Source organism: Sorex fumeus, unplaced genomic scaffold, assembly GCF_029834395.1.
Source record: "Sorex fumeus unplaced genomic scaffold, SorFum_2.1 ptg000063l, whole genome shotgun sequence".
In the NCBI taxonomy this organism is placed as follows: domain Eukaryota; kingdom Metazoa; phylum Chordata; class Mammalia; order Eulipotyphla; family Soricidae; genus Sorex; species Sorex fumeus.
The window spans coordinates 39,648,227-39,669,806 of NW_026606120.1; the positions used below are offsets into that span (position 1 = coordinate 39,648,227).

At 54.0% G+C, this 21,580-nt stretch overlaps 1 protein-coding gene across 2 annotated transcripts in view; it reads left to right on the plus strand.

Moving 5' to 3' along the window:
• The first annotated feature begins 9,180 nt into the window (after positions 1 to 9,180).
• The window catches only part of SEMA5B (semaphorin 5B), a 141,458-nt gene continuing 129,058 nt past the window's right edge, over positions 9,181 to 21,580 (plus strand). For both annotated transcript variants that reach the window (XM_056126728.1, XM_056126730.1), the window contains exon 1: positions 9,181 to 9,339. The gene's annotated coding sequence lies outside the window, so the exon portion shown is untranslated. The remainder of the gene's footprint in view (positions 9,340 to 21,580) is intronic.

Here is a 21,580-nt window from a genome sequence, read left to right on the forward strand (position 1 = left end):
AAATTGGGGGCAGAGCCAGCACAATGCCTATGACGAGGACCAAAGTTGTCCTCATCAGGCCGTTTCTCATTATCCCCTTGGCTCACACTCTTATTTTCCTGATCACCATAGTCCTGCATTTTTTGATTTTTCATTTTTAAATCCTGACCATCTCAGTTCTCTCTTTATAGTCCAATATCTTAGCTTACTACTGCATGCAGCAAAAGTTGATAATGGATTTTCATGATTTCTGTCATCACTGGCTGAGTCGAGGTCCCAGTCATTGGGGAGCCATTGCCACGTTGTTGACAACGGTCTCTCTCGCTCCAGCCCACCCTCTGCACCCCATCCAGCCATGTCAGCCCCCGCAGCCGGTTCTCCCGGTCTGGCTGCCAGAGTCAAGCCCTCCTCCTTGCGCAGAACAGAACCATGCTAATCTGAGCCTGTGAGAGGCTGGCGCCAGCCCCAGAGCACCCATCCATGCATTCAGTCAATATTGATGGAAGGAATGATCTATGCTGTGTGCTCTGTAGATAACACAGAGGGAGATACTGCCCAGCTTCCCTGGGAGGGGCAGCTGGTTTATGGGCAGCCTGTCTAGATAAGTTTTATGCCAACCTATTGCTCTCCCACTGTGAGAGTTTCTGGGGTCTTCCATGGCTGACGAGAAAACATGTCAGTAAGGGTGAGGGGTCTTCCCGGACCTGTGGCAGTAGGAATAGAAGGAGAAATGTCAGGTAACTAGTTCATTTAACATCTTGTCCCTTGAAAAGGCCTCCAGTCAAAGTAGGGCGTGGGATGGCTGAGGGTAGGAGATAGCTGGTGATTAAAGGAAGCCCCTAGCCAGGAAACTTCCTCTTTGCTGGCTCGCCTACGTGCCGGTAGAAAGCAGAGGACTTCACCCACATGTACACAACTATGGCCAGGGTCAAGGATAGCTGAGAAGACACGGAGCCCCTAGGGTACAGCCCAGGAGAGGTACAGCTACAGGTCACAGTCAACCCTGGGACAGGGTTCCTGCCACAGACTCAGACTAGGAAGGCACCACCTGGACAGAGAACCATGAGGGACTATCAGGTCATTGTAGACTGGAGGCGGGCAGAGGGTGCGGACACAGAACCAGGATGCCATGGTCTGGATTTGGCACTGAGGGACAGGGTGGGTGAAGCCATACACAGGTAATGGAGTGGTCTTGACACTGGGGAAGGACACAAACCCATCTACTTAACCCGCACAACAAACTCTAACTTTTTAAGCATAAAGACTTTTGCATGTAAATATTCCACAAACTCAGGAATAAGCCCATTTCTGCACTACCAGATTTCTCACCATCTTAAGGATTTTCAAGCCCCACTCAGTGGGAGGTTCTCCTTCAAATTTCCGCTTATCTTCCTCCAGACCTCGGGTCCTACTTGACATCTCTAAGTGCCAGGCATCTGCCTTCAAACCTGGGTTCCTCCTCCGAAGGACTCGGACCCCACGTGGGGACACAGGGCAGGACGCCTTGCTCCACACCTACCCTGACTGATCCACCCAAGGCCTTTGTGACTGAGATTCGTGGGAGGGGATCTGTTCTCAAATGTCTTTCTAGAAGGGTGATGTTGGGCTGGAGCTGCTGACCGGAGTTCAATCTCTGGAACCCCATCTGGATTTCCCAGCACCACCGGGAGTGCTCCCTGAGCACAGAGCTCAGGAAATAAACCCTGAGCCCTGCTGGGTGTGGCTCAAAGCTCAAAATCTAACAATGGAAACAACAAGGAAGGGTGATCCTGGAGCTGCAGAGATGGCACATGCTTTCATGCAGGACCACACTCCCTTGGTCCCTGAGTGCCACTGGACCTACTCCTGAGCACAGAGCTAGGAATGGTCCCCCATCACCATTGAATGTGGCCTCAAAGCAAAAAAAAAGGAGCTATTATGTGTTCTCCAATGCAAATATTCAGAGAGACACTCCTGGCCGTGGGCTCAGCCCTGACTCCTCTTACCCCCCACCCCCAGCCTGTCTCTATGGCAGGCGCTCTTCTTTTCTCTGTCTGTCTGTCTGTCCGTCTGTCTCTTTCTTTTCCTCTCTCTTTCCTTTTGGGCATTATGGTTTGCAATTTGGTACTGAAAGATTATTATCTTTGTCCCTGTATCTACTTTCAGCACTCAGTTCTTGAGAGCTGATCTCCAACTATCAATCATTGTCATAGTGGTTCCTTCCCTACCCTAACTGCCTTCCCCCCACGCCACACCACCACTCCTCGAGGCGGGCTTCCAACAATGGACCAGCTCTCCTGGCCCTTGTTTCTACTGTCCTTGAGTTTTTTCCCCATTATTTTGCTTTTGAGGTTGCACCCAGTGATGCTCAGGGGTTACTTCTGGCTCTGTGCTCAGGGATTACTTTGGGCAGTGCTTGGGGGCCCATGTGGGATGCTAGAGATTTAACCCAGGTTGCTGTGTGCGAGGCAAATGCCTTCACACTGAACTATCACTCTGGTCCCTCATACTATTTTTTTATGTCTCAAAAATGAGTGCTCTGTACCCTGCATCACTTCTTTAAAAAAGAAATTTAGTATTTTTTTGTCTTTAAATTTTATTTTTTAATAAAGTTGTTTATAATGATTTATTGCATTCAACATTCCAACACCAATCCCACCACCATCGCACCTTCCCACCACCATTATTTCTGATTTCCCCAACCACCCTCAAGCCTGCCCCTAAACTAGACCCTGAATAATTTATTTTATATTGCTTGTTATAAATAATTAGCTAAACATGATTGGAAAAGGTTTTCTTGGAAGAAAGTGTGTGAAGATTGTTGTGTCTCAGCAAGGAGTCCTTTAAGCCCACGTGTAGGAGATTACTAACCTGTTGTTACAGGTTGAGCCCTGTGTTTGTGTCTTGTTAGCCGACATCGGTTGCCTTCCACTTTGCCTGCCGTCCAATAGGGCATGCTACTCCTGGTTATCGGTGCCTGCGTCACTCTTGAAAAGAGCAGCACGTCTCTGATGAACTGACTGCTCCGAGACTGGAGGGGGTGAAGGAAGAAGCCGTCTGACCACGGAGCTTTGAGTGGAGACGCTGCAGAGCCGAGACCCCAGCTGCTGGACACAGAGGAGGCGAGTGGGGAAAGCAAGGACAGAGAGGGAGGGGCCAGGCCGAAGGGCCCGTTGGACTCCATGGGCGTCGCTGTCCTCGAACAGCTGGAGAGCCGTGGGGTCTGAGCAGAGGAGAGGGAGTCTGGCCTCGAATGGCTGTAGTGGGGAAAGTTTCAAACCCCCAGGGAGGAAAGAGAGGGGCTAGAATTGGGGTGCCAGGGGAGGGGAGGCAAGAAGTGACCACATTTGAAAAAGATGCCAAAGGGCTCAGGGACGCGGGCCAACTGTCGAGGTCAACGTGTCCCCTGCAAGTGCAGGCCCCTCTGCTTCCCAGTCCCACTGAGTCTGATCCCGGTGCCACCCGGGGAAGACACAGCTGCAACCAAGACAGCGTGGATGACCTGAGGATGAGTACAACAAGGGGAGGAAGGGAGAACAACGTGGTTTCCAGAGAAGGAGCACGGCACCTGCGGCACTTGCTGGCTTTGTTTTTGTTTGTTCGGGGCTTCCTCCTGGATCTGCATTCAGGGATCAGTCCTGGTGTACTCGGGGACCAGATGAGGTGCTGGGGATCAAGCCCTGATCGGCCGCATGCAAGGCAAATGCCCTACCTGGTGTACAACACTGTGGTGCTCGCCTTGAATGTAGCCAACCCCAGTTAGATCCCCAACAGGCATAAGCTCTGGGCATTGGCAGGTGTGGTCCAGTCCTGGCTGCCGGGGCCTCCAGCCTCCAATTCAAAGGAGCAGACAGGGGGATTATTGGCCCCTTCCATGTGGAGTGTGAGATGACTTCAGTATTGGGGCTCTAAGGAGTTTGGAGGTGCTTTTATTTACTTAAGTGGAAAGCCAGTTCGGGGAAAGGAAATCCAAAGGCACGTGTTGCATGGGTGCAGTTTGAGGTCCTAATGAGCTCTTTGCATGGAGGAGGGCAGCAGGCTTGGGTCTCTGATTCTGGACTTCCAGAGAGAGCAGCTGCAGAGACAAATCAGCCACTGTCACCCAGCTGTGATGAGCATCTTGTGCAGTGGCGTCCCTCTCACCTTCATACAAACGTGCAGATCAAAAGACACTCACCAGGCCAGGGCTAGTGGGAAGGACGACAGCCTGGCATGTGATGGCCCAGGTTTGATCCCCAGCACTGCATGGCCTCATGGCACAGCCAGGGTGTCATGGTGGCTGCCCAGCACCTGGTCACCAGTGCAGACTCAAACCACCAGGCCAGCTCTGCTGTGCTGAGTATCCAGCAGGAGCAGTGCCCAAGTCCCCCGGCATTGAGGGGAGCTCCCCCCAACAGATACTAACTGGTGAAGCGTTACCCCCTGGAAAGAACAAAGTGCGCCTAAAGAACCGAATTGGAAGGAGTCCCTGCGGGCCCAGCCAGACCCAGCCACCGCCCATCGTCCCCTCTCCCGTGCTCCCTTTCTGTGGCCTGAGGCGAGGGAGATCGAGGCTTCCCGGGCACAGTTGCTCCTCAGTGGCCAAGCTGGCCTTGGAACCCCTGTACTGACGGCAGGGATGCACCTGCTCGTGTCTAAGGCTTCAGCTCTCTTAAGCGGTTAACCTGGGCCAAGTAATTCTCCCAAAGCAGAAATCTAATTATATTGGGACTGGAGTGATAGCACAGAGGAGAGGGTGTTTGCCTTGCATGTGGTCGACCTGGGTTCAATTCCCAGCACCCCATATGGTCCCCCAAGGACCGCAAGGAGTCATTCCTGAGTGCAGAGCCAGGAGTAATGCCTGAGCATCGCTGGGTGTGACCCAAAAAGAAAAAAAAAGACCAACAACAAGAAATCTAATTCTATCGCCATGCGCTGCCGTATGTGCCCTGCCCTCTGCCTGGTAGAACCGACACATCCTGCTTTTCTGGCGAATTCCCTGCCCCCACTTCCAGCTAGAAAGGCCCTTTGCTGGAGCCACTTCGGTTTTTCCCCAGTGGTGGTGGTGTTGGGTGGGGGGATACTCAGGGGACCCTGCGTCACTGGGGGCTCAAACCCAGGACCGCTGCATGTGCTGCGCAGCCTGTGCTGCAGCCTGAACTGCGTCCCACAGCACCCAACACTCGGGACTGTGGACTTTCCCGCCTGCCGGGCCTGGCGGTTCCTCTTCCGGTGACCTCTTGCCAGGCAGCGTGAGTGGCACTTCAGTGCTGGAGCGGAAGGGAGGAAGGAGGGTCTCTTCTCTCACATTAGCTCCGGACAATGGCGAAGCTGCCACTTAGTGACACTTGAGTTCCTCCGACCTGAGCGTGCTTTCGGTTCACGGACCAACAATGGCTTCTGAGTAGGAATTCTCTTTCATTTCTTTCCTGTCCCTGGACACAATGAGCAGGTGATTTGGGGGCCAGGAAACTATTTAGACATTATAAGTGATTGCTGTCTTTTTCTTTTTCGATTCTTTCTCTCCTGCTGTCAGCCCGGGGCTGTAAAGCTAGGTTCCTGTTTGTGCCTGAGCTATTATTTTTCTTTTCTTTTTTCTTTCTTTTTTTTTAATTAAGTCACCATGAGATACACAGTTACAAAGTTATTCCTGATTGGGTTTCAGTCATGCAATGTTCCAGCACCTTCTCTTCACTAGTGTACATCTCCCTCCACCAGTGACCCCAGTTTCCCCTCCCATTGTGCCCCCCCAACATTCTGCCTCTGTGGCACCTTCCTTCTCTCTCTCTTTTTCTGTCTCTTTCTGTCTCTGTCTCTCTCTCCCTCTCTCTCCTTTTGGGCATCATGATTTGCAATACAGGTACTAACAGGTTATCATGTATATCCCTTTACCTACTTTCAACACTCAGTTCTTGTCCAGAGTGATCATTTCCAACATTCACTATCATAGTGGTCCCTTTTCTACCCTAACTACCCTCCCCAAACCCCCATCCTTACCCTCCTCCATCCCACCCACCTTTCTACCCAGCTTTCTACCATGGACCAGTTCTCCTAGCCCTTGTTTCTACTGTCTTTGGGTATTATTCTCCTATGTTTTTTTTAATATCCTGCAAATGAGTGCATCCATTCTGTCTGTCTTCCCTCTGACTCATTTCACTCAGCACGATACTCTCCAGGTCCATTCATGTATAAGCACATTTCATGACCTCATTTTCCCTAATGGCTGTGTAGTACTCCATTGTGTAGATGTACCTTTTATTTATCCAAACTATTGAGTTGTTTCCAGATTCTTGTGCCTGAACTTTGCACAGACAAGTGCTCCCATGGCCATGTGCCCTGAGGAGACTGTGCTCTAGATCTTCCAGAACAATGCTCCCAAAATAGCTACCCCTAACCAGGAGAATTTGGATTACTTCTCCTTTGTGAGGGAGTGGGGGCAATTCTCAGTCATTCTGGCCTTGGGTTCAGTGTAGCACTGTACCACTGTCCTCCCGTTGATCACTGATTTGCTCAAGTGGGCACCAGTAACATCTCACAACAAATTGTGAGACTTGTTGCTACTGGGGTTTTTTTTGTTTGTTTTCGCATATCAAATACCTCATGGGGAGCTTGCCAGGCTTTGCCGTGCAGGCGAGATACTCTTGGTAGCTTGCTGGGCTCTCCGAGAGGGGCAGAGGAATCAGAGCCAAGAATGAGATACCATTTAGGCCCCATGGAGTAGGGTATACTCCAAACTGGAGGCCTCCAGGGCTTCACCTGGTAATGCAGGGTTGGGTACATGGTAGGCTGAGCCCCTGACCACTATGCTATCTCGCAGACCTTTGGATTACTCCTAATATCTCTCTTCAAGAGCAGTTTAGACTTTCTAGGTCAAGAGTAAATTCGAATAACTCTTTCCCACTCACTATGTTCCCTGCTTGTCAGCATGTTTGTTTTGAATAGTTCTGCATTAATTACTGTGTTTACATTCTGCTTAATTAAACACGGTTCCAGTAGGTGGAAAATCCTTCCCTACTGAAGTTATATATTGCCGATGGCCAAGGCTAAGAAAGGTGCCAGAGGGAGGACGATGGGCCCAAGGAAGGGATTCGGGGATTCTCTCCAGACCAGGCTTGCTAAGCTCCAGGGGTACTGCAGCAGGTGATGATAGAAGCCAAGAAACGCAGTGGTCCGCTGCACATGGACTTCTGAAGCTCACGCGCACTGAGAGTGCTTGAGTAATCACTCTTAATCAATACAATCCTGTAGGATGCCATTAGGATTAATTAGCCTGCTCCCAGGACGCTCTGCTCCTTTCTCTGTGAGCGTCTCCCCTTCTTGCCTCAGCTTCCGAAAAAGGATGGGCTCCTCATCTGTGTCCCCCAGGACAGGATCTTCCGGCTTCTCTTTCTCACCCAGTCCCCTCCCACACTCCATACTGGCCAGAAATCCAAGGTGGGAAGGGAAGAGGAAAAACCGTTCAAACATGGAGGGCCAAGAGCGGGAGGTTCAAAGGTGTGGTGGAGGGTGAGGGTTTGCATTGCCTGGGAGAGGGTGGCGGAGGGCCCCGACAGCAGCGTCTGGGCGACTCTCGCTCATCCCTCCCCTGGCGATAAACACGTCCATGTTTTCGTCTGAATGAAATGTTGTCTCTGTATCACACACATTGGCGTTACAACACATAGCGAAAACAGTGCCCGGGAATGGCAGGGGGTAGGGAAGGGGCAGGGCAGCGCTCGGCACTGGAAAGGCCCAGCTAGAAAGGCCCTTTGCTGGAGCCACTTGGCGGGCGATCCAAGAGACCCGGGCCCCCAACAGCGACTCACACCCCCCCCCCCCCCCGCATCTCCTGGTCCTGTCTAGAAGAGACATGCCCTTACTCCTCTTCCCCTCTCCCTGCCCAGGCACTGAGGAGGGGCTAGCAGGCGTGTGCGGGCACCCTGAGCCCTGCTCTCCTCCTCTGCCCCGCCACCGTCTCCTCCCACCTGAGTCTCCCACAGCCTCTTTCCTTCCACTTACCCTGGCGAATTCCTCTCCCTCCTGCAGGTTATGACTTTCAGCATTTCTGTTGCTCTAGGTGGATTTTTTTTTCTGAGCTTGACACCATTTTTCTTTTTACAGTGGTTTGCAAACTCTTCCCCATCACCCTGTCTATGTGGGTTCTCACCTTGGCACAGAGGGGGTGTGCAGGCAGGGGTGTGTGTGTGTGTGTGTGTGTGTGTGTGTGTGTGTGTGACCTAATGCAGATGGGTTGCCTTCTCTGGGTTTCTATCAGCCTCCATTTATCTGCTTTATCTGAGGTTTGTAATAACCCAGAATATTTAAACCCAGAATATTGTTACATAAAATGCTTTACTCCCAAAGTTTTTCAGTGTTCCCATTCTTACGTATTTTTGTCTCAAATATATCTTTGCTTATCTCTTCAAATCCCACTTTCCCTGCGTTTAATTTTTCAGATCCTTTGTGTCTCTCCTTCATCTTCCCGTTTCTTTCCTTAGGTCGCTTCCCCCTTCCGTTTAAAAATACCTGTCTTTGTTCAGCAGAGGGCTCCCTTCCCTTCCCTCTCGCAGCCCGGCGATTAGGGGGAAGCCTGCCCCTTCTGCCGTCCCCTCCCGCGTCTGGCCGCCAGACCCTAGCTACCTAAACTTGTAAACAATTCCGCCTTGCCTGGCCCAGGGCTACAGCTCCTCTCCTCGGCGGAGAGCACCCCGCAGCCTCCGGGGCTCGGGGGTCGGGGGCCGACGCCCTTCCAACGTTCCCGATGGGATTGGACGCCGCGCTGTCCCTCCCGGTTCTTCCACGAGTGCTGGAGGGTGGGTATCGCCCTAGTTCCATCCGGGGAAACTGAGGCTCGTCGCGCCGCGTCTAACCCGACCCCTCCCGGGGTGTTCCAGCTGGGCCCGGTAGCCTCGCCCCACTCCCCGCGCAGTTCCTAGCCGCGACCCCCGCCCGCCACCGGTGTGTGCGCGGTTCTTCTGGGGATGCACCGGAAGGAGGGAGGTTTCTAGCCGCCCGGGGCTGGGGGCTGGCGGCCTGGGAGGAGAGGGTCCTCCGCTAGAGCCCGGGCGCGGCGGGGGCGGCTGGCACGGGCAGGCGCCAGGCCGCGGCGTCGCGGCGGGGGGCGCGCGGCGAGCCGGGCCCGGGGCCGCGAGTGGGCGGCCCCTTGCGCTCCGGGGCGCGCGGGGGCTGGCGGGCCCCCTCCCCTCCTCCCCGCGCCCCAACTCCTCCCCCGCCGCCGCGCACCGCCTCGCCCGCCGATCCGTCTCCTCCCCCCGCGTCCCCGGCGCGCGGCTCGGAGCTCTGGGCGCGCGGGGCTGCCGGCCGGGCCGGGTGGGGACTGCACCGCCCCGCGGGCCCGCACCGCTGGACGCTGCCGGGACGGACCCTCGGCCGGGCGCCTGCACCTGCGCCCGCCCCTCGGAGGTGAGTCCCGGGCCCGGCGGGCGCGTCCCCCCGCGCCGGCTGCGGCTGCGAGTTGCAAACTTCAGTAACTCGGGTGGGTAGAGGGGTGGGGGCCCGGGGTCGCTGGCAAGTTGGAACTCGGGGGTCCGGTGCGGGTGGGGCGCCGGGCGGCCCGCCCGCCGCCTGCTGGCCTGCGTCTGGTCGGGCCCGGCCCCGAGGAGGGCGAGGGGACGAGGGCGCAGAGGCTGGGGGCCGGCGGGGCGGCGCGGCGCGTGGGGGCGCGTGGGTCGCGGGACCGTGCGGTCTGGGCTCAGCGGGGCCGGAGGGCGGTCCCTGCCGCCCGGGGCCCGCGGCCGGGCTCCTGCCACCCGCTCCTGCCGCGGGATCCGCGCGGGACGCGGCGGCGGCCCCCGGGCTGGTGCTCCCGCGGGCTGTCTTTGTGGCCGGGGCTGCCCATTCACTTTCCGCTCACGTCGTGCGGGAGAGCCGGCGCGGAGGGCGGGAGCGGGGGCGCGCGGGCACCGGGAGGGATGGAGACGCCGGAGGGGCCCCGCGCACGGGGCGACCAGAGCGGAGTGGACGCCGGACCCTCCGTGGACCCGAGGCTGAGCGCGGGGATGACCGGGCCGGGCCGAGCCCCGGGGAGGGAGGACGGGGCGGGCGTCCTCGCCTGCCGCAAACTTTAGATCGCCGCAGGAGCCACCTGAAGCGCCGGCCTCGGCCCTGCCCGGCCCGGGCGCCCCGTCCGGGTCCAGTCGCGCCGTGCCAGGGCCGCGGGAGCCTGCAGGCGGGCCAGCCCGCACCCCGCACCCAGCCCGCCCGGCCGCCCCCAGCCGGTCTCGCGGCCCCGACCTCCCCCGTAGCGGGTCGCGTCTCCTGCCACTTTTCCCGGGCGCCCCTCCTCCGCGCGCCGGGCGACCCCACTGCCTTCGGCGGCAGCGCCTCGCTCGCGAAGCCCGCCTGCTCTTTCACTCTTTTCTTTCGCTCCGCTTCGTTCCCCTTTCTGCCTCTCCACCGCCCCCTCCCCCCGCGCGCCCCTCGTGCTGGTCCCTCTCTCCCCTTTGTCGACCTTGGCCGGGATCGATGACCTTGAGGATGGGGCGCCAGGAAACTTGAGTCTGAGCACTGGACCTCACAGCGCGGGCCGGGGGAGGGGGTGGCGGGGTGAGGTGGTGAGAAAGGAGGCAGATGACAAAGCAGCTTGTAAGGTACCGCCAAGTCGACACCGTGCACCAAACCAGGAGCAAGGGGCTGAAATGTCAGAGTGCGAGTTGCCGTTTGCTTAGCCAGAGGGCCGCCCACTAGAACCGTTTCAGGGGGCTGGGTCGGGAGAAGAGAGGCTCCGCCAGCCTGGAAGGTGTTGATGGAGCGTGGGGTGTCAGGGGCAAACATGCAGCTTCCGCTGGGGGGAGCTTGCTGTTCTCCCCCCAGCGGGTCGGTGTGAGAATCTTCCTTCTTCGAAGCAGACAAAAGCCATCAGTTCCGTCACTGTGCACATCACGTTGTAAAGCATCTCTGTACCCAGCACTCCATCGGGTCCTGGTAGATGTAGAGGTACCCACCAGAGTGGGTCTGTGCCCAAGGAAGAGGCCACTTCTGCCACTTGTAACTGGAGACTCAGCACCTGTGGTCTGACAGGCGGACCCAAAGCTCCCGGGGACAGCGAGGGCCTAGGACAGGGCTTGTTGAAGGACACTTTGGTGGCCTGAGTGGGACTGAGCAGAGGAGGGATGGAGGCTGGAGAAAGGTCCCCCTTCCCCGCCTTCTAGAGCCAGACCAGACATCCAGCCTGCTTCATGGGCTTGGAGAAAGCCCCAAAGCTTTTCTCTCTTGGATGCGTTTCTAGGCCCATTTGAAAGTTCTTCTTTTAGTCAATTAAGAAAAAAATCCTTTTTTCTGGGACCAGGGGAGGACCACACTCAGTTCTCAGGGCTGACACCTGGCTCTGTGCTCAGGAATCGCTCCTGGTGGTGCTCAAAGGGTCCTGTGTGTGCCTGGAATCGAATGGAGGTCAGCCATGTACAAGGCGCTGTGGGCTCTGCCCTTGGCTTAGCCATTTCTCGAGTCTCAGAGCCGGAATGGGGCCTAGAGACTGCATGCTGTCAGCCAAGTCACAGACTCGGTGCCAGCAGCGGGCAGGCAGTAACAAAGTACTGCTGAGGTCAAAAGAGTGACCCACGTGGGGACTGTTGAAAGCCAGCCTGGTCAAACAACAGGGCGCCGACAGAACCAGGGAGCCACCCCCAACCCTCATATGAGTGTATCAAGAAGGAAGGTTCTAGGAAGTGATCTTGCTTCTTAGTTTGATCTAATAGGCCCCCTGCTCCCTTATGCCCTCAGGGCCCCCTTCTGGAGCTGATGAAGGCCTGGAGGTTAGGGAGTCACTGGTTCTGATATCTACATGAGCCCCTCATACCTGCTGTCCCAAGGTCCAGAGCTCAAGCAGGAACTCATGCCCCCTCAGAAGCCCCTGCAAGCCAATTTTTTACTTGAAAAGAAGCAACGAGGGCTGGAGCAATTGTTCTGTGTCCAGGAGCTCCTGGTTCAATCCCCTGCACTGCCGAGTGTCACTCGAAGGCAACATAGAAAGAAAGAAAGAAGGAAAATTCCAACCATGGCTTTTTTTCTTAACCTCCTATCTGTAGCACCGTCCTCCCTTGTTCATTGATTTGCTTGAGCGGGCACCAGTAACGTCTCCATTGTGAGACTTGTTACTGTTTTTGGCATATTGAATCGACACGGGTAGCTTGTCAGGCTCTGTTGTGTGGGCGGAGTACTCTCAGTAGCTTGCTGGGCTCTCCAAGAGGGGCGAAGGAATCGAACCTGGGTTGGCCACGTGCAAGGTAAACACCCTGCCTGCTGTGGTATCGCTCCAGCCCTTAACCTCCTACTGTAGTGAAACTGATTAAGGGGATGGATGAGAAAATATTGGACGCTCATATGGGAATTCCCAAGGAATATGCGTAAGTCCCTGAGTCCTGGGAGTGGGTATAAAGGGACAAGGGACGTCCAGTAAGGGGACAGAGGAATGGCCGACTTTGAGGGAGGGTCCTCCTGGCCAAGGTGACAATTGTTGGATGAAAAACATTCGCTTGGGAAGAAGACGTAGTTGGATCCAATTATTTGGACTGTTAGTCACGACATTTCTGCTCTTAATCTTGGTCACTGTCTTAGATCCCATGGGAAGAATAAGCATGATAGTGAGTCAGATCACGGCCGCAGCAATCTGTCAATTCACTGCCCTCACTGAGGACCGAGTTGGTAGAGTGTACGCAGAGCGGAGAGGGCATGAGAAGTCCACATTACTTGTCAAACGGCCTTAGAATTAATCAGGGCTAACTAGGTGCTCAGCACCCCTATTGCCTTGGCAGTCAGATGTCTCCAATAGTTCTCAAGTGTTGACTTTGTTCTTATTATGACTGGATGCAAAACCAACGAGACTCTAGGCTCTTAGTTTCTGAGTACAAACTATATGCCAGGCACTGGACTAGATTCAGCTGCTCCAGTAAGCAAGGCAACCTTGTCTGCCCTCCCAAGGTGAACGTCAGTCAGCAGGAGAACACAAATGCTACCATTGCTCAACTTCTGTGGTGGAACTTACTGTGTTCATTATTGTTTTCTCCCTGTGTGGCTGTCTTGGCGATCTGTTGCTAACGTGCAGCTGTCCAAGGACTGGGTTTGGACTGAGGGGAGAAGGTGCGAGGATTTCCTCTACTAGATGGTCTTCCAGTGCCCCAGCTCCTAGGTTTCCCTCTCCATCCCTCATATTAATCACTTATCAAGGATTCTGAATACCTGCCTTAAAGCTGCAGCACGGACAGAGCACCCGCAGCTTAGGAGGATGTGAACCAAGGCCCATCCTCTGCCTCACTCAGTTTCCTTGACCTTCTTGACTTCAACTGATGGTTATTTGTATGTGTGCTTATGTGTGTGTGTGTGTGTATGTGTGTGTGTGTGGTGTTGGAGCTGGTAAATGTCATCTCTAGTAAATTCGTTTTCTTCAGTCATATCTTTTTGCATTAGAGTCTAGTCATCACTAAGTTGGTCTTACATTTGTGACAAGGCTTAACCAGCTTGGTCTTAAATATATGACAGCAAGTGTCTAGACTTCTGGAGATTTATCAAATCAACAGCAATGAGCCCTTTTACAACTTGTATCGGGCAATGCTTGGCTTTCCTGGCTTAGTGCGGTATTATTATTACCCCCCTTGACTTTCGGTGTGATGACATCTCTCTGAGCTGAGGAGACGGCTTTCTGATGGGAGCTCTGGAAGGGGGTCTTTGTGTTGCTCTTTTCTACCTCAGAGAAAGGCATCTCCTCGGAGACTGACTTTCTGGAGAAATTTCCCATCAGACCTGCCCTAATGCCAGAACCTGGCAGGGTGAAGCTCCAGCTGGAAGCCGAGTTCTGCGAGGGAAACGGCTGCTTGAGGTGCCCTGGCTCCACATGCCACCCTTCCTCCCTTCTGCTGTCGTGTTTGGCTCTGGAGAGCCTCAGAGATGAAAATCAGACCTTGTGGAACTCTTAAGTCGTGATGTTAGTCCAGGGATCATTTATGAGAAATGACTGTATTTCACTATGCTTCAAATATGTCCTCTCCTGCTCATCACTGGGCACTGTGGGGGGAAACCCACTGGGGTGCGGATGGGACTTGGCAGACTGGCCTGGAACATTTTCCCCACGAACTGCTCACCCTTCTTCACCCTGACTTGAGGCAGGAGGACAATGACTGCTCTGGGTTTTCCCCAAGCAGAGGAGAGCTTTACCCTGACGTGTGTGCCAGCCTCACCATGACACTGCCCCATTGATCTGCATATAATCAGGGGGGATTTAATCAACCTGCACCTGGAACTCGTTTGCCTTTGCAGCCTGGCTGACAGGCTCAGAATGTCTTTGCACTGGACCGAGATGATCTTGGGGGAGGCCCTTCTGGGATGGGAGGGGCTGGTTCTAGGGGACAACTGGTGACCATCTGCTCTGCCAGGCCTCTGCGGATCAAATTAGCGGTGATAAGGCTGGGTTCCAGGAGGCGGGCTCAGCACAGGAAAGGCCTCCTGCTTGACTCCATGGACGTGAGGGGTTAGATGAACCCCGAGACGCTTTTTGGCACTCAAGGTCATTAGTGTTGAACGGGGCTTACAGCTGCTTCTTGCTTCTCTAAGAGTGGACCATTCCCTTTTAGGGGGGTATTTGTGGGATGTTCATTTGGTTTGAGGCCAGTTTCTTGTTACTGTTGGTCGCCCATCTGATGTCAGCCCTGACACCTTGGGAGAGTGCATTCTCCTTTGAACCTTTGTCCTAACCACATCTCATTTGGAAGCCAGTCGGCTGTGTGCTGAGATGTTTGTGTAAATACGCTCACTGGCATCTGTGTGTAAATATAGATTCGATACCTTGCAATGGAAAGAAGCATTAGGGATTCTCTACACTCTGTTCTGCCACGGTTGGATGAGGCTGCCAGCTTCCCAATACCAGGAAGATGACTTTTGGGGGGTTGCTTTTTAGATCCATACTTCTTGCCTGTCCTATTAGTCACCCAATAGCCCTATCACTGTCCCGAAGCCCCAGCAGCCCTGCTTTGAAGAACGGTCGGTGGCAGTCGGCCCTTGATTATTCAGGCATGGCTGATTCCAAGTGCCCAAGCTGAGCCTTCGCTTTCTCTTCCCATGGCCTGGAGTAACTCTATCTCTGTAGAGAAGCTGGGGGAGATGCTATCATGTAATACAAATGTTTGTTCTTTGCAGCTTGCTCTCCCTGCTCCCCTTCCTTCCCTGCGCCTGGGGAAAACTCACCCACCCAAGGTTCACCAGTGTCTGTTTCTGCCCAAAGGACTGTCACTGTCACTGTCACTGTCCTCCCATTGTTCATTGATTTGCTCGAGCGGGCCCAGTAACTTCTCCATTTTGAGACTTGTTCCTGTGTCTGGCATACCGAATACGTCACGGGGAGCTTGCCAGGCTCTGCTGTGCGGGCGAGATACTCTCGATAGCTTGCCGGACTCTCCGAGAGGGGCGGAGGAATCGATCCCTGCTCGGCCGGACTGGCTGCGCGTAAGGCAAACGCCCTACTGCTGTGCTATGCCACCGGTATTATCAGGCATCGGACACCTTGGCTCCTGCCTGTCCCTCGTGTTTTTTTCCCTGTTCTCTTCCCTAGATATAATTGCCTTGCAGTTTGTGGAATTATCTAAGAGTGGGTCTCCTCCAGAGTCAGAGTGCAGGGGAGCATCTGTGGCATGGCGAGCCAGAGAGACAGCACAGCAAGCTGAGCGCAGGCTTTGCATGCAGGAGACCCAGGTTCAGTCCCTAGCACCTCCCGGGGGGCCCTATGAGTCCTGTGCAGGATTCAGTTGCTTCTGAGCACCACTGATGGTGCTCAGAAACGAAAACACAGAAACGAAACACAGAAACACAAAGCTCCCATTTAGGCCAGCAGCACTTCTGTTCCCACGACCAATGGTTATTTGCCTGCCTTGGGTCCCTGCTCCTTCTCAAGGTTCTGTAGCTTCCAGAATGTGTCTTCCTTCATATGTGGGCCTCAGTGAACAGTTGGACTCAAGTGTTCTCTGGCTACAGTGGTCAAGCTCAACACAAATTCACCAGTTCCTCAGAGAACCACTTGGAGAGCTTTGACAAACTGGAGCTGACCAGCCCCTTCCAGGACCTTAAGAATGCCGGTCCTGAGGCTGGAGCTGGGCATGGCTGCGCTTCTGAGCTTCTAAAATGCAGCCACGGATGAGAGCCTCTGACCTAAATCATGGCTCCTGTATCTGCCTGGCCTCAAGCCAGCCTCACGCAGACTCAGCCCTTAGCCCTTCAGGGCAGCCAGTTCCTGTCCAGGGGGCCGCAGCTCAGGCCTGGCACGCAGATGGAACCCACTGTGGGCGCCCCTGTGTTCTGAATGGAATGGCTTTCTGGTAGAAGCTGTTGGTGGGAGCATCTTTGTCATGTGACTTCTTTGCAGCCATTTTTTCTCCTGAAAAAGCTTTTCTAAAAGTAATTAATGCACTCTCTCTCTCTCTCTCTCTCTCTCTCTCTCTCTATATATATATATATATATATATATATATATATATATATACACACACACACATATATATGTAACAAACTTTGCTGTGGTCACTGGTTGCTGTTTTACAACCAGGCCTATTCATCTAATGACATTTTTGTGATAATTTCCCCATGCGCGTTTCGTTTTATCTCTTTTTCTTTTTTAAAATTAAATAATTTTGATTGGATCGCCGTGAGATACAGTTACAAACTTGCATGATTGCATTTCATTTGAACACTGCTCGAGCACCCTCCCTCCACCAGTGCACGTTTTCCACCACCATTGTTCCCAGTGTCCCACCCGCCACCCCCACCCTACCCCACTCCCTGCCTGGGTGGCAGGTCCAGCCTTTCCTACTCGCTCTCTAGTTTTGAGCATTGTGATACAGATACTAAGAGGTCATCGTGTTTGGTCCTTGGTCTACTTTCAGCACGCATCTCCCAACCTGGGCGAGCCCTCCAACCATCATTTACGTAGTGGCCCCCTCTCCATCCCAACTGTCCTTTTCCCCAGCACGTGGGGCTGCCTTCCGAACCATGGTGTGAGCTTCATGGCCCTTATCTATACTGTCCTTAGGTGTTAATCTCATATTATGCTACTCTATAGTCCACAAATGAGCCATGCACATTTCTTAAATGGACTCTTTTGGGCTTTTGGTTCTGGGGCACCCCCGGCAATTGGCAGGGGCTACTCTCCTAGCTTCGTGTCGGAGATGTTTCAGAGCAGAATCCAGGTCTCCCAAGAGCAAAGTGTGGGCTCCAGCCCTTCACAGCTGCCCCCACCTGCTCCTCAGGCGTCTTTTCCCTAGCTGCCATGATCCGTCACGTGGATGAGCCGTAATTTATTTAACAACTCCCGGTGGGTTGAGCATCTAGGTTGTAAACCATTTTCTCACTAATATAAATAATGCTGTACTGAACATCCCAGACTATAAATCTTTGAGCCTATTGATGATTATTTCCTTTAGAGCAGACTTAGAGAAGTGGAATATTTATGCTTCTTTATTAACATGGTTCATTTAGCCAACTTTTGACTGACTTCTTAAAATAAAGAGGATTTTTATATTAGGAACTGAAAAAACACCAGCAACCAGTTTTTGCTGAGCTCGGAGGCCTCCAGGCAAGCCCAGGATTCTCCTTTGACCTGCAGCAGCCCCATGGGGACCTGGCCTTCCACTCAGGCTGCTCCAGGCTGGCCCTACCCTTCCTTTGCTTCGTGACTCTTTCCCTTCTCAGTGACTTTCTCCTCACACCTCTAGCCCTGAAACTCAGGAGTTGGTGTTTCAAGCTCTTGTTCCATCATAACAGCTTCTATTTAAATATTTCCCATTTGTTGTCATTGCACTTGTGGTATGTCATGGGTCACACATTTTTTTTGTAATTTTGGGGATGTCAGGTGGCAGTGCCTGGGATGGCATCAGGAGAGGGAGAGGGTATTGGGGATAGACCCTCAAGGCCCCTCCCACTGAGGCTCATCCCCAGACCGGTAACAGGTACCATTTTCTGAGCTGTTCGTGTGTGCCAGTCTGCTGAACTTCCTATAAGCATACTCTCTCTTTCCCTCACGTACCTCGTGGGCATGTACTATTCTTATCTTCACTTTCCACTGGGAGGAAACTGAAAATCTTGAGTGATAAAACAATTTGCCCAAGGTCACACGATTAAGAAGAGCTGGGATTCAAACCCAGACTGACTGCAGAACCCACACAGTGAACCACTCAATCTACTTTCTTCCAATCGAGTTTCATGGTGTCCACAAATTTTCACAGATATTCTAGCACACTGGTATCTCGTGGACCTACTGTGCCTTTTGCTGATAAAAAAAAAGAGGGGGCAGTTTTGGCACAGGAATGGCAGGGCAGTGGGGGGCACTATTCACCAAGGCCTCTTTTTTCTTTTCACTTCCTTAATTCTGTCGTCACCCCTTTTCTCTACATTCCCCATGCCAGAAAATATTTCTTGCCTCTTCATTGACCAGCTGCCAAGATCCCAGCATGCCTTGCAGCTGAGCAGGTCCAAGTTATGACATAACCCCTTCACAGCCCCCCAACCCAGGAAGAATTTGGATGTTGCTTCCCCGGGTGCTCTTTTAAAGCTGTCAGGCTTTCGAGAGTAAAGCTGGGGGTGGTGGGGGTGGGGTGGGGTGGGGCAGGCAGACTGGCTTCAGTGCCATGTCAAATACAATCTCAAGAATGAGACACTTGTCTGCGTTCTTGCCTCGGAGACATTGTCTTTGCTCAGAAGGGGGAGAAAGACTGAACAGAAGTAGTCCGTTGGATTTGATTCTGACTAACTAAGAAAGAGGCGGTGAGGTGACAGCTTGAAGGAACAGATCACAGCAGCCAAGGAAAGAGCTGACATGCCCCCAGACCTCCCTTACGCTCTAGGGTCTGACTTGGGGACGTCTGATCACATGATTAGGGCTCCCCCAAGGGAAGGTGATGTGTGGCAGGTGAAATTCTGAAAAGACAGAACTTTACATTTTTATCCATGATTGGAGGAAACTGGAGTAAGTGAACTTGTTTGTGAATGATGAGGCCGTGATGGGCAGCTGCGATAAGAATCACTCGCCAAAACGGTCTCCACAGACTTTCATGCTGGGTCTACCCAATGAGATGGAACTTAACAGGGGCAGATGGAAAGTCACATTTAGATTGCAGAAATTAATTGCTCAGGTTCATGAGGGGGTGGAGGTGGGGACAGGCTGGATTTGGCTGTGCTCTGAGAGAAATCGCAGCACTTTAATTGAGCACAGGCTTCATGAGAGCTGACAGGGTGGATGGGGCAGCTGAAGCAACACGAACCACCTCAAAGGACCTGCCAGCCGCCCGGGGCGGGGACCGGCTCTCCCGACACAGAATCCCTTTACTGGGCACAGAGTTTAGAGGTGGGCCTGATGGAGCCAAGTGTGTTGAGCATCAGGGGACCCAATCATCAGAACGGATTGAGAAAGGCCGTCAGAAGCAGGGAGAGAAAGCAGCTGGTCTGCTTGGAAGGGAGTTGACCTGTCGGGGGTGTGGGAGGCATGGGGTCATGTGGCTGACTACAGGACGCACACACCAGGATTCATAACAGACAATACACTTTCTCAGCTTGGAACCCAGAAGCCTCCAGAACATCCAGGAGCTGGAGAGTTTAGCCAGTTCTATTTGTTTTAGGGTATCAGGGATCAAACCCAAGGCCTCGCAATGGGAGCCAAACACAGTACCAGGCCCCGTTAGTACCGGAAGCTGGAGAGTTGAGAATAAGCACCTTTCCCAGCCGCCAGCAGGAGCAGCTGACCCACCGGTCAGGCTCCTGCCCACTTCTGGGGAAGCTACCGAGAACCTTGCAAGGAGTGTGGCTTTGGGACCCACACCAGCCAGGGTTCAGACGCAGCTTGAGTGATTTGGGGTGGTGGTTTTTGTCTAAGGCCTCTCCCTTCCTGGGCCCCTGTGAAACGATATGAGACTGTTTAGCATCCTCTTGTCCCCCCTTCCCTTCTCTTCGGCTATTGCGATGAGCCCAGGGTGCAGCCTACTTACAGGGTTCCTCTGGGGTCTCTGATGTTATTAAGGCACTTGTGCACTCAGCTGCCAAGCGCGGGTTATTTCGGCGCTCACTCACGTACACGCGGCTGAGGTATGCTAGTTATTTCGGCGCGCACCCAGCTACCGGTGCTGCCAAGGATAGCACTCAGATAGCTGGGTGCCGACAGGGACCGGGCCTGGATTCTGCAGACGGCACCCAGCCTCGGCCCCAGGGAGCTTCAGGAAGAGGCGAGGCTTGCAGAGATGCTGCTGCTCTGGACCAGGGCCTCTGGGAGGGTCTCATCAGCACCCGAGCTGCCTCTTCCCCCTGGCTTGTTGCTGTGTCCTCTGATTCTGCAGAGGGGAGCCTGGGCACAGATGTCAAGGTCCTGCCAGCATGGGGCTCGCTGGGGTCGGTCCTGGGTCTCTTCCCTACCCTCCTGGGCAAAGGACAACCTGAGCTACTTTCTTCCCACTCATCATCCTCCTGGAACCCTGGTCCACGCTGACTTACCCCTCCTGGGTAGTGAGAGCTCATGAGGGCAGTAAGTTTGAACTCCCTCCGATTGGTTGACAGTCTGCCATCTCTTATTTCGGGGTGGGGGTGGGGGGGACACGCCTGGTTGTGCCGAGTGCCTTCCCCTCGGTATTCTCTCTCTAGCTTCAGTTTGCATGTTATCTACTGCAGCCATCAGCCAAAGGTCTCTCGGTCAACACACGTCATGGAGGCATCTTAGTGGCCAGAAGCCTGCAGTGCTGGTATGAGCGGGCTGGACTGTGAGTGGCCACTTCTTAGGGCTGCCTGTGCTTCTGGTCCATGGGGAGAGCACTGTGAGTTCCTCTGAGACAGCCGGCTCGGCTCCCCATAGAGGCCCCTTCCATGCTTTGGTCAACAGTATCTACTAGAATGTCTTATGACCTCTGAAGTCAGCCTCTCTCCCTGTGTGCACCTTCTGCAGCATGCTCCGGCACCTCAGCGCCTGTCACAGCGCTCAGATACCAGGCCTCAGTGGCCTTCTCCCCCCCGCCCCCCCACCTCCTTGGCTCTGAGCACCCTCGGGATCCTGAACATGCCCCCACGTGTCTAACATTGAGGTCATTAGCCCAACTTTGTCCTCACGTATGGACCAGTCAGTGCCTCCCACTCCTGCAGCCTCAGTCCTGCCCAGCTATTTTGGGCAGTTGCTGACCTGCTGACTTCCTCAGCTGGCAACCTGCCGACACCCTCAGAGCTCCTTCACATAGAACGTTTCTCAGCCCAGCCTACCAAGTGGTCCCTGTGCTTAGGTGAGGCTGCTTGGGTTCTGTGATGAGTCCCGCAGTCTGGGTGCTGGACACCACGGAAATACGTGATCGTGGGGCTGGAAGTCCAAGGTGTGGGCTGGCCTGGCTCCTCTGAGGACCAGGAGGAGGAATGTGCCCCTTGCCTCTGCCTGGTGGTGCCCTGGCAGTCTTGGGCATTGCAGGGTTTCTGGAAGTCACCGCTCTTCTCCTGTGTGCCTGTCAGACTGCGAATGTCCCTGTCTATCAGGACCCTGGTCTTACAGGGGTAGGGGCCCAGTGTGACCTCAGGTAAATAACTGCTCTCTGACAGCCCCATTTCCAAATCAGGCTACTAGTGCTGGAGGTTAAAACATCAACAGATGAGTTTTAGGGGGACATGGTTTAATCTATAAAAATGTTGAGTTTAAAAAAATTCAGGG